The 12,702-nt window shown below is 35.7% G+C and overlaps 1 long non-coding RNA gene across 1 annotated transcript; it reads left to right on the top strand.

The window, feature by feature from the left end:
• The first annotated feature begins 4,196 nt into the window (after positions 1-4,196).
• LOC135735704 (uncharacterized) lies at positions 4,197-5,772 on the top strand. Its single transcript, XR_010527686.1, has 2 exons — positions 4,197-5,574; positions 5,717-5,772. It is a non-coding gene; the product is annotated as an uncharacterized lncRNA (long non-coding RNA).
• The last annotated feature ends 6,930 nt before the right edge of the window (positions 5,773-12,702 follow it).

The raw sequence follows: 12,702 nt of genomic DNA, 5'->3' as shown, positions 1-12,702 counted from the left end.
ATTTTATGAGTTGGCTAATTCATATGAATTCGTACGAAGTGAATCGTACAAAAACATACAATTATCATAACCCCCTCAATGAAACCCCACCCCTAACCCCAACATCACAGGGTAAAAGCAAGTCGTTCAAAAATGTACGAATGTCGCCATACGAATTAATCAAATTGCCACCTCGTAAAATATGTACAAATTGCCATGAGATAGCGTTGTTTTAACCCATGGTTGGGTCAAAAGTGACAAACCCGTTGGGTTGTAATTTAACCTATGCTGGGCTTTTTCAACCAGCCTGATCTCACCAGAAATTGTAAAATATTTTATGAGTTGGCTAATTCATATGAATTAGTACAAAGTGAATCGTACAAAATCATTCGATTATCATAACAATAACAAAATCCCACCCCTAACCACAAATTCAGGGGGCAAAAGCAAATCCTTCAAAAATGTACGAATGTAGTCGTACAAATTAATCAAATTAGCCACCTCATAAATATGTACGAATTTCCATGAGATAGCGTTGTTTAACCCCAAATGCTTGGTTGTTTTAACCCATTGTTGGGTCCAAAAGAGACAAACCCATTGGGTTGTAATTTAACCTATGCTGGGCTTTTTATCCAGCCTGATCTCAAAAGAATTTGTACATATTTTACGAGTTGGCGAATTCATATGAATTCGTACGAAGTGAATCGTACAAAATCATTCGATTATCATAACAATAACAAAACCCCACCCTAACCACAAATTCAGGGGTTTTTGCAAATCCTTAAAAAATGTATGTGGTCGTACAAATTAATCGAATTAGCCACCTCGTAAAATATGTATGAATTTCCATGAGATAGCGTTGTTTAACGCCAAATGCTTGGTTGTTTTAACCCATTGTTGGGTCCAAAAGAGACAAACCCATTGGGTTGTAATTTAACCTATGCTGGGCTTTTTATCCAGCCTGATCTCAAAAGAATTTGTACATATTTTACGAGTTGGTGAATTCATATGAATTCGTATGAAGTGAATCGTACAAAAACATACGATTATCATAAAAACAAACACTAACAAAACCCTATCCCTAACGCCAACATCACGGGGCAAAAGCAAGTTGTTCAAAGATGTACGAATTGGGTCGTATGAATAAATCGAATTTGCCACTTTGTTAAATACATACGAATTTCCATGAGATAGCGTTGTTTCAACCCAAAATGCTGAGTTGTTTTAACCCATTGGATTTAAACAAAATTGGATCTAAGATTTAGATTTGGAGATAAGATTTTCAAAGATGATTGGAATATAACACCCTTTCTTGGGGGCTTTTCAGTTCGTAGTTTTTATTCATCAGTTTTGGTTATGATGCTAAAGGGTCATGTTAAACCTTCTCAAATTCAGTACACCTAGATTCACAACTAACATAAAGGACTTGTTCAATAAAGATATACGAAATTCCCACGTATACGGCATTCACAGTCATATCGCAAATTATTATGAGAGGGTCCTCTGTGAAAGTGCAAGCTCAGCCATGAATATTGCATTTCTAATAATGCCGTACACGCACAGTTGCACAAATACACATACGCACGCAAATACACACTCGCTGCGGCACACAAACGCACAAACAGAACTCAACACGCTTTCCAGTTTTATTGCCCGATGCATAATCTCTTATTTACGCGGCCGTTGAGGTGTGTCTTCCACAGTCCGTTGCTCTTCGACTGACAGGCTGCAACTCCTTACCCACAATGCAGTGGTAAATTCAGGACCAGGCAGCTGTCTCCTCTGTTAATCTCTCTCTTTTCTTTTTACAAGCAAATATTTTGTACTCCTGCACGACTGGAGAAGATGATCTGCATGTGGTGGTGATATGCTTGAACATCTGCAGTCCAGACAAGCGATATTGTTGTTCATAATTTCGATAATGAATCGACTCAAAATTACATTTCAAAAGCTCACGTATGAACAGGTTAACACAGACACACACTTGCTGGCATCTCATAGGCCTACATGGCTCGGGACCGGTGCTGTTATCTGACCCCTCCTATCAGGACTAATCCGGCTTAGCTAACTTAATGATGCCACTTGTGCTGTGCCGAATGTGCCGGTGAACTCTATAAATTGCATCTATTAAAATGCAAATCCACCCTTGTCCACAGTGCAGGGCCTTGACACAAAAGTGAGAGAGTCAAATCGTAGCAGCTCACCCCCCTTTCTGTCACCGCGCCTCTTCCCACAAGGAACAAATACCCTGCGATAACTGATGCTCCGATTATCATTCCGCAGCCATATTGCGGATGGAATGAGCCCAGTGCGAAGGAGAGAAGGAAGAAAAGGAGCGGAAAAAACTGCCTCCCGTTTCATTTTTAGAGATTTATAATTTTTTGTTGTTGTCAGGAAATGAACAAATGGTTATCAAAGTAACGAGGGAATTTTTCTTATCACCCCGCCAGGTTTTTGGTACTGATACTCTTTGGTGTTTATATTCCACAGGAAATGAATTTCCTCCTGTTGGCGAGTTTTCTTTTTTTTGCATCTTTTCAATTCTACCTGGCTTTAAAATCTGTAGCTCTGTAAGTGTTTTTCCACAGTGGTATTAAAGAGCTAAGTCGGCTTATATAATATTGTGTCCTAGACATTAAGATAGCAATAGAGTAGTTCAATTCATACAGTTATTTTTCTTCTTCTTCTTTCCAGGTTATGGTTGTGGCTTGGCATCTCTGTACCACTTTCATTTTCCTTTGTAGTCTCGGGGTTGTGTGTCAAAGTACTTGTGTGTGATTTTACAGGCTGCATTCACATGAATGTGTGATAACTTATGAGTACACGCTTATGAAAAACCTTTTAAATGTGTAATGAAATGTTATAGGCAAGGGCTAGTTGTCATACTTTTGAATTTATTTTGGACAGAACAGGCATGAACCTTAAGGACTTATTTTTTAAGAAATTAAGGAGTAAATTAAAAACATGTTGACCTTTTGTGACAACATGCCCCAATGTAGTGACAGTATGGGGTAAGTTGTCACAATAGGAAAATGCCAATTAATGGCAAATTATAGGGTTTTGCCTTTTTAATCAAATTTATGCAATATAGCATTTGAGAAGAACATATTAAGTCTAGTAACAATGTGACTAGCAGTGGCAGCTCGTGAATGCTCATCCGAGGGGTGCTAATTCAAAATAAGTGTTCGGGGTGTCGTGTGTTGCTCGTGTTTTCAAAATATGTGTTTGTTGCATCATGTGAACCATATGCATCACGTGTTTTGTCAATATAAGTGCCTTCTGCACACGCATCAAAATCGTTTATGATAAAAGAGACGCTCACGTTCACAAAATACACGCAAGACACTCCCTTATAGGATTAGTCAATTTTCTTAAAAAAAAATCGAAATAATTTACTCACCACCATGTCATCCAAACTGTTGATGTCTTTTTTTGTTCAGTTGAGATTCAGATTCCAGGATTTTTCTCATTTTAATGGACTTTAATGGACCCCAACAGTTTTAATGCAGTTTAAAATTTCACAAAAATTTTAAAGGACTCTAAACGATCCCAAACGAGGTATAAGGGTCTTATCTAGTGAAACGATTGTCATTTTTGGCAAGAAAAATAAAATTATGCACTTTTAAACCACAACTTATCTTATTTCTCCGGCTGTGTGACGAGCCAGCACGACCTCACATAATTGCGTAATGACGTCGAAAGGTCACGTGTTACATATATGAAACGCACATTTGCGGACCGTTTTATACAATAAATTGACACAAAGACATTAATTAGTATCATTCCGCATACAACAACGTCGGAACGGTCATCTTTCTCCACACTTGTAAACACTGGGGCGTAGTTTCGTCCGTGACCTCTTGACGTGATGACGTATTACGTGAGGTTGTGCTGGCGCGTCACACGACTGGAGGAAAACGAGAAGTTTTGGTTTAAAAAATTAAGTGCATATTTTTTATTGCCAAAAATGATAATTGTTTCACTAGATAAGACCCTTATGCCTCGTTTGAGATTGTTAGAGTCCTTTGAAACTGCAATTTTAAACTGCATTAAAACTGTTAAGAGTTGGGGTCCATTGAAGTCCATTAAAATGAGAAAAATTCTGGAATGTTTTCCTCATAAAACTTAATTTCTTCTTCACTGAACATGGAAAGACATCAACATTTTGGATGACACACTGTTAGACATTTCTGTATATTTTCTATTTATACAGTACATAACTGTAATTCGCGTTGCATTTTGGGAATTTTCGGTGACATCATACATCATATACAGTAATCTACTTTATTTTTGAAAATTGCTGTATGCTACTGTATATTTTCTAACAGTCTTTTGGCGGTATTTTCCTTATTCACACAAATCCTTATTTTATTTTTCTCAAAATCATCATTTTTGACAATTGTATACACACAGGCGTTGACTTATTTTAGCTAAGGAACCATGTAGCAGCACAGGTGTTCAGAGGACCGATTTCAGGTGTGCACATAAACTGAAGAGTTTTCAAACAAGCCTTTCCCTGGACCCTGGGACAGCGGCGCTTTTCAGTTGAAGATACACGAGAGGAGAGACTGAAAAAAGACCAGCAAGGTAAAATAATCTATATAAGTTATTTATTATCAGACCCGCGGTTGTTGTTTACACGAACGGGACATTTTAAAACCGTTAACCGGACGCGTTGCTTAACGTATAACGGCAGTATTAGTTTGCAAAGTCAGTATAAACCAAATTAATAAATCATACTATGTGTATGCAAGCCTACGAGCACACGCGATGCGTTAAATTATACGCTAGTGTTTTCCTTTTATAAAACTATTATGAAGAAATGCTTAACGTAGCCTAATGTATACGTCAATGATATGAAAAGATCAGATTTAACGTTACCTGAGAGAATAATTTATTAGTATAAAAGCATATTTAACAAAGTACCCTAAATTAACGTTACATGAAGCTGGGAGGAAAACTCTAAATGTGTAAGTTACCACGTTGTGTTTATATTCTCATCCGCTTGGCTTTACCTGTTACATAAATTATGCGTTATTAATAAGGTGTATAACTACATTTTATCTTTCAAATTCGTTAAACTACGTTAAGCATTTTAGCGTATGTTATGTGTGTGTGGTGGCCAATCGGAAAAACATTATATTTTAAATGTGAATATGTTTAAACATAAATGCTGAAACCTTATTTGCATAAAATAAAGTTTTAAAATGTGTTTTTGTTTTGTATTAAATTGCTTTTGAGGCCAAGGTAGCTGTACAGTAAATATTCAGCCTCGATCAGAAAACCATGTCCCACTGTCATAAAACACAGACCTGTGGCCATGTGTAGTGATTTGAGTAGTGTACATCTACTCTGGTGATCATTTCAAAACAGTATTTACTGAAAAATATGAGTGTTTAGCATCATGTATTAAATGTGTTAAATATGTCCTTTTTTCCCTGCATTTATTCTGCTGTCTAAAATTCTTTGGGAGGATAAATTAAGGAGGATGTAACAAAATACACTGCAAGAACTGGAGTGAGGATGAAGAGGACAACAGAATATCCATCCTTTCTTCACCACCTCACAGAGTTTGAGTGAAACAACTTGTATTAGGTGAGACACTTCTCAATAAGATACAGTATGTGCTGCATATATGGGTTAGTTAGGTCTCCCTAATTAACTATCAGCTGTAACAAACAGTACTGTAATAAACTGTGGTTCAAAATAATTATGACCATCTTTCTTTTGCTTACAGGACTCACAGGATTATTTTATGACAAGACTGATTATTTTATACCAGAAGTATGGTATTTTTTTGAAGCTACTGTATTATTTCTTATGACAATTCATTTTGATGTGCATTCAGAACTGTAAGTTGGTAAGTACATTTACTGTATTTACTGTAAGTAAAGGCTAAAGAGTATATCTCCTCTAGTTCTAAGTTCTAACAACGTTCCCAAAGGTCCCAATAATGTTAAGCCAACATAAAAGTGTCCAGTTTTTAAATTGTTTAGGAATGTTTCTTGATTGTGCGAATGTTAGAGGAATGTTACATTTTATTTTCAGACAATGTCATGTTTAAATGTACTCACAATGTTTAAAACACATGTTTAGTATATTTTATGAATGTTTATATGCAATATTTTAACAGAACATTAAGAAATAATGTTTTACAACAGTTTGTAAATAATAGAATGTAATGTTTTTTTATCATTACAAGCAAAAACAATCATAACGTTATTTGGAACTTTGGGAACTTTCAAGGAACATTCTTAGACCTTTCTCTGTGGTTGAGCATTGTGTTAGCATCATTAAACGCCATGGGTTCAAACAAGGGAATGCACATGCTGATAAAAAATTTATACTTTGCAATGCACTGTATGTTATTTGCCTTTTTCTGTAAATGTGAAGATAAATGTAAAGACAGACAGTCATTGTTTCATTTTAAACCAGTTCTATTTTAAGAGAACTTAACTAGACTAAATAAAATGGTCACAAAAAATTTAATGTTGCCATTATGATCCTGATTTTGTGGTGTTATGGGTTTTCTGGTTACAGTGGTAGTGGATCATGATCACCTCTCTAGCTTCAAAAGTAGGATGCAAAATGTATAACACCAAATCATTATAGCATAACTCCATGTAACTTGACATAATTTAAAGTCGTCTAAAGGCAGACATGATTGGGTGTGTGAAGTCCTATGCCAAAGACTCTCCAAATACTGCATCTACACATTCTTCCTGATGTGTATATTTTGTTGGTATATCCTGGTTGTTGCAGACCTGACAGTAAACTTGACTGTGAGCATCCATCAGGTATAGCTGTTTACTTGCATTACTCATTTAGAGAAATGACGGGTCAAAATTGATTATATGGATTATATTTTCATCACCCCTTTTTGTATGTCTTTGGGACACTTGAAATATATAGCATGTATAATGTGGAGCCATTTTATAATGCGGTCACAGACTACTCCCATTGTAACTGGAAAACCAAAGAAAATCATTGTTTAAATTATACAATTATAATTTTTGGATTAACTAAACCTGTAATCAGTGATATATGTATGTATGTTTATAATTTATGTTATTTTAAATGTATTAAATGAATTGTAATTTCACACAACTTCTTAAAGTATTTGTATTGTTTTAAATAAAGGCTTCAATATTTGAAATTGTCTCTTTGAATTAAATGTTAGCAGTATCTGTAGGTTAAAATGTAAAAATTAATTTTATCTAAAAATTATAGCTAATTTAAATATAATAAAAATGAATGTATAAAAAAATAAAAAGAATAGTAGTATGTTATACAGTAGTATACTGCAAACCTGGGTTTTTTACGGTAGCACACTGTATTACATATTTACAGTAGCATTTAAATACTGTAAAATGGAAATACAGTTTAGAACTGTAAATCTTATTTACAGTAGCCTACTGGCAACAGTGTTGCCAGTAGGTTACTGTAAAAATCCTTGAAAATGTCTAACAGTGCATAGTGGTGAGTAAATTATCTGGATTTTTTAAAGAAAATGTACTAATCCTTTAACAGTAAACTCTGATACGCATGAGATTATGTATCTGGCAAACGTGAGCGTCTCTTTTATCATAAACCCTTTAGATGCGTCTGGAGCAGGCACTTATTTTGACAAGACACGTGATGCACATAGGATCTCTCGACGTGCAGAACACATATTTTGAAATTACGAACCACACACAAGACGGGCTACATAAATGTTGTGACCAACTTCGTATCGTGTGCCCTCAAAAAAAAAAAAAGAAGTCACCGGCCACCACTGGTGACTAATAACAATTGCCCAACAGATTATTTGTGATCAAATGACAACACACAATTATACATTTCAAGATAAACAAATCAAAATCAAAATTACTGCTAGAGATAATAGTCATTTATAAAGCAAGACTTTAAACTAAAGTTAAGAGAGATGACAGTGGTGACAACTTCCTTGTGTGACAACTAGCCCCGGGGTTTCCTCTAGATGCAATCCATAGCTCTTTTGCTGAGAGTGCTTCTTTCTTAATCGATAATAAAATATTGAAAATTCTTCCAGCAGACATCTTCATGTCTGTTTAAATTAATATTATTTTGCTCTTTGTGTGAGCATGTGAGCATAAAATAAATATCTAAATTTACTAATCATAAATTATAATTGATTATAATCCTCATTCATTCTGCGAACTAAACACAGTTTTGCTATTGAAACGTCATATATTGATATGGTAATGTTTTTAATTTCATCCTTTAGGGTCACGCCAAAAAGACAAGGTCATTTTCCGATGGACAAAGGGAGCGTTTTAATTTTTAAAAAGACATTGGAGCTGCTAAACATAATGTGGCTTGACTTCAGGTTTCCTGGGCAGAGCCGATAAGCTTGTCCCGGGACTGCGCGTTGAACATGGAAGATGTATCTGAGAGTAATGTTTCATTGTGTCGAAGCGTGGGGAAGCGAGCTGCCAAAGCTTTTACCGTCCGCACCTTTCAATCTGTCACCAGTAGCCAGGGAAAGGGAGAGAGAGATGAGGAAATGATAGAAGAGGCATAAGGGACTGATAGATGGATAGTGAAATGATAGAGGGTTCCAATCTGTCGTTCGCCGTGTCGGTAGACATGAGAGAGCAGTTTGAGGATGAAGTCATGGTAGAGGAGCGTATTATTCGCATTATGTCCATATGTGTACTGGATTCGAACCTTAAATGATGTAAATTGATGCATTTGGTAAGAGATTTAGTTGTGCAATTCAACAGTTCTGTATTCAACACGTATAATTGAGTATGTTTTGAACACGCACATGCTCACGCTTGCTGGCAACACTGATATGATTTCTCAATTTGGGGGCTTATTCTGCACCACTGTCACAGAAAAGGGCGTTGTTTTCTTATTTGTGTAGTTAGCAGATACAACATTTTACCAAGAACCAATTGGTTTACCTTGCAAAATTTGCTCATGGATTAAGTGTCAAGATCTTAAATCATATTACAACTAACACTACAGTTTTTGATTAGTTAGCATCAATTAAAAACATAAGCTACTTATTCAATGAAACAAACAAACAAATCTCTATGTATTGTACTGTTCTAATTGGATTATAAAGCCTACTGATTCTAGCAAGACAGATTGTTTACAATCACTGAACCACAAACATCTGGGCTATTAGGGATGGGGTTTGCGGTCATCAGTTGATGGTTTGCTGTGATCCAGCCAGATGACCTTGATGACCGGATAACTAGTGGACAGGTTCCCAGAATGTCAGGGCTCCTTGACATGTTGTTAGTTACAATGAGGAATTACTTGACATTTGCACGTTTGTAATGAATCTTGTCTGAATACTTGTTTCCTGCGCATTGTTATTTTCATATCACATTTTCAGGAAGAGTCTTCTGAAGATTCAATAGTTTACTGTTTGGGTGAGTTTTAAAATATAGGCAAACAACGTTTTCTCGGGGAAAAAATCTCTTAATCTTAATTAGATATATTATCCATGATTTGAAAATAAAATGTCATTCCTCAATGCTGATTGATCAATATCAGTGATTTATATGTACTGTTTTATGCACAATACCCAATGGCTGATCATAAGTTGTGTTGCATGGCAGCATCTTCTAATGGAAGGAGGAGAATAAAAAATGATTCTAATAAACATTTGTGTTCTTTAATTTCTCATGGGGTATTTTAAAATATAACAATGGGGAGGGGGGTTGGGGGTGTTGTGAAATATTGAAATGGCTAAGTGCCATAATTGCGGGGATGGGCATGGTGTGGTAGATGTAGCATCGAAACTACTGAATGCCATATTTGCGGAATAACTATAAAGTATCAATACAGTTAAATGTCATAATTATGTGGCCGTCAAACATCAAAACCGCTAGATGCTATAAAATAATGAAACTGCTAAATGCATCAAATGCAGGGGTAACTGGCTAAATTGTTAAATATCAACTGTAAAATACAGAAATATCAATATGGCTAAATGCAATAATTGCGGGGATCTGTAAAACATCAATACAAGTCAAGTAACAGTAAAATATCGGTATGGCTGAATGTCATAATTGCAGTGTAACTGTAAAATATTGGTATGGCTATATGTCGTAATTGCGGAGTAACTGTAAAATATCAATACGGTTATATCTCGAAACTGCGGGGTTACTGTACAATATCAATACAGCTATATCTCGTATTTTCGGGGTAACTGTAAAATATCAATACTTTTAAATGTCATAATTGTGGGTTAACTTTAAAATATCAGTACGGTTAAATATTGTAATTGAGTGATAACTGTAAAATATCAAGACGGTTTAATGTTGTAATTGGGGGATAACTGTAAAATATCAGTACGGTTAAATGTCGTTATTCTGTGGTAATTGTAAAATGTCTGTATGGCTAAATTAGGCAATCCTGGGGTAACTGTAAAATATTGGTATGGCTAAATTTCATAATTGCGGGGTATCTGTAAAACATCAATACAACTCATAGTTGTGGGGTAACAGTAAAATATTGGTATGGCTGAATGTCATAATTGTAGTGTAACTGTAAAATATCAATAGGGTTCAATCTCATTACTGTGAGGTAACTGTAAAATATTGGTATGACTATATGTCGTAATTTCTTAGTAACTGTAAAATATCAATACGGTTATATCTCGAAATTGCGGGGTTACTGTACAATATCAGTACAGCTATATCTCGTATTTTTTCGGGGTAACTGTAAAATGTCAATACTTTTAAATGTCATAATTGTGGGTTAACTTTAAAATATCAGTACGGTTAAATATTGTAATTGAGTGATAACTGTAAAATATCAACACGGTTTAATGTTGTAATTGGGGGATAACTGTAATATATCAGTATGGTTAAATGTTGTAATTCTGGGGTAATTGTAAAATATCTACATGGCTAAATGTGGTAAAACTGGGGTAACTGTAAAATATCAGTACGGTTAAATGTCGTTATTCTGCAGTAATTGTAAAATGTCTGTATGGCTAAAATTTGGCAATTCTGGGGTAACTGTAAAATATTGGTATGGCTAAATGTCATAATGCGGGGTAACTGTAAAATATTAATACGGTTAAATGACGTAATTGCGTGATAACTGTAAAATATGAATACGGTTACATGTCGTAATTGAGGGATAACTGTAAAATATCAATACGGTTAAGTGTCGTAATTGCGGGATAACAGTAAAATATTAATACGGTTAAAGTCGTAATTGCGGGATAACTGTAAAATATCAATACGGTTAAATGACGTAATTGCGTGATAACGATATAATATCAATACGGTTAAATGTCGTAATTGCAGGATAACGGTAAAATATCAATACAGTCAAATGTCGTAATTGCGTGATAACGGTAAAATATCAATACGGGTTAATGTCGCAATTGCGGGGTAACTGTAAAATATCAATATGGTTTAATGTCATAACTGTGGGTTTACTGTAAAATATAAACCGCAGTAGCCCTTGTTAACGGTAAGTTTTTTATTTGTCCAGTCAGTGCCAACATCATTATGGCTAACATTAGGCAAACCAATGGGAAGATGTATTGTAGTACGAGACAAAAAAGGCATGACACACAATTGATGAAAACAAGGATCTCTCTCTCGCTCTCCCTCCCTCTCTCTCTCTCGCTGTTTCCTCCTGAGCTGGAATATCTTGACACTTTGCAAGGTTTGGCGTCAAGGCATTACCACCGTGTGTCATGGTGACAAAGGGCAGATCGTTCCCAGGACAACCCTGCATGTGTGGTCGATGCCAGGCTGGTGCCACGCAGTGACCTAATAAAGCTGGCGCCATGTCGGGTTATGACCTGAAAACCAAACGCAAAGGCCAGACAGATTGGACAAGCAGCAGTGGGGCACAACGGGGCACATACTCCACAGACAGGCTTCTGTCACATTCATGTGTGCTGGCTGTACACACGTTTATGTACATCTTTTCCCCATGCTGTCCTTCAGCATGATTTCTAACCAGTCATGTGTCCTGGTGTCATATTATACTAATGTTTCCATCTGTAGCATGTTAAGTATGTCCTTATGACAGTTTACGTCGTCTAGTGTTTATTTGTGTTTGCATCGCTATAATTCACTATTTCGTCAAAGTAAGTTTTTTTCTAGGCAGGAAAACAATCAGAATGCTTGTTGTTCAGTTTTGAAAACATCCCGAAATGGCTTAATGGGCACAGTAAATGGGAACCTGGTTGATTTATGATTTACTATTTGTTAGTCAGTGATTAAGTGGTATCGGCGGAGGGGATTTTCTGATTCTAGAGAGCTTTTCATTGGACAAAAGTTTGTATAGTGCAAGATGAGTCATCAATATCTTTGGACCATTTTCAAGCAAAAGCAATATTGTAAATATTTGATGCGTGCATACAGTAGTATACATATTGCCTATGCTGGGTTGTTCAAAAATAAACATTGTCAAGGTTAATTTAGAACTCAATGGCTGGGGTTGATGATAACTCAGCATTTTTAGAGCGTGTTTTTGGTATTACATATTGTTATGGTCTGAAAATCAATTATTAAAAAAAAAAATCTTGATGCTTATAGCCTGCCATATATTCTGCTTTACAAGGAAAAATTAAACACCAAAGGTTTTCCAACAAGAAAAGGCAAAAGCCAGTGATATCTCAAAATTTAAAGAGATTTTAGAGGTTAGACTCTGTCAGTATGGTTATTATCTCTGCTCTTAAGTTGCATTGGATGCTGTTGTGCACTTATAAGCCACTAG

The sequence above is a fragment of the Paramisgurnus dabryanus genome, chromosome 4 (assembly GCF_030506205.2).
Source record: "Paramisgurnus dabryanus chromosome 4, PD_genome_1.1, whole genome shotgun sequence".
Taxonomy (NCBI): domain Eukaryota; kingdom Metazoa; phylum Chordata; class Actinopteri; order Cypriniformes; family Cobitidae; genus Paramisgurnus; species Paramisgurnus dabryanus.
The sequence above is the reverse complement of the archived record's forward strand: the minus strand, read 5'-3'. Positions and strand labels throughout refer to the sequence as shown.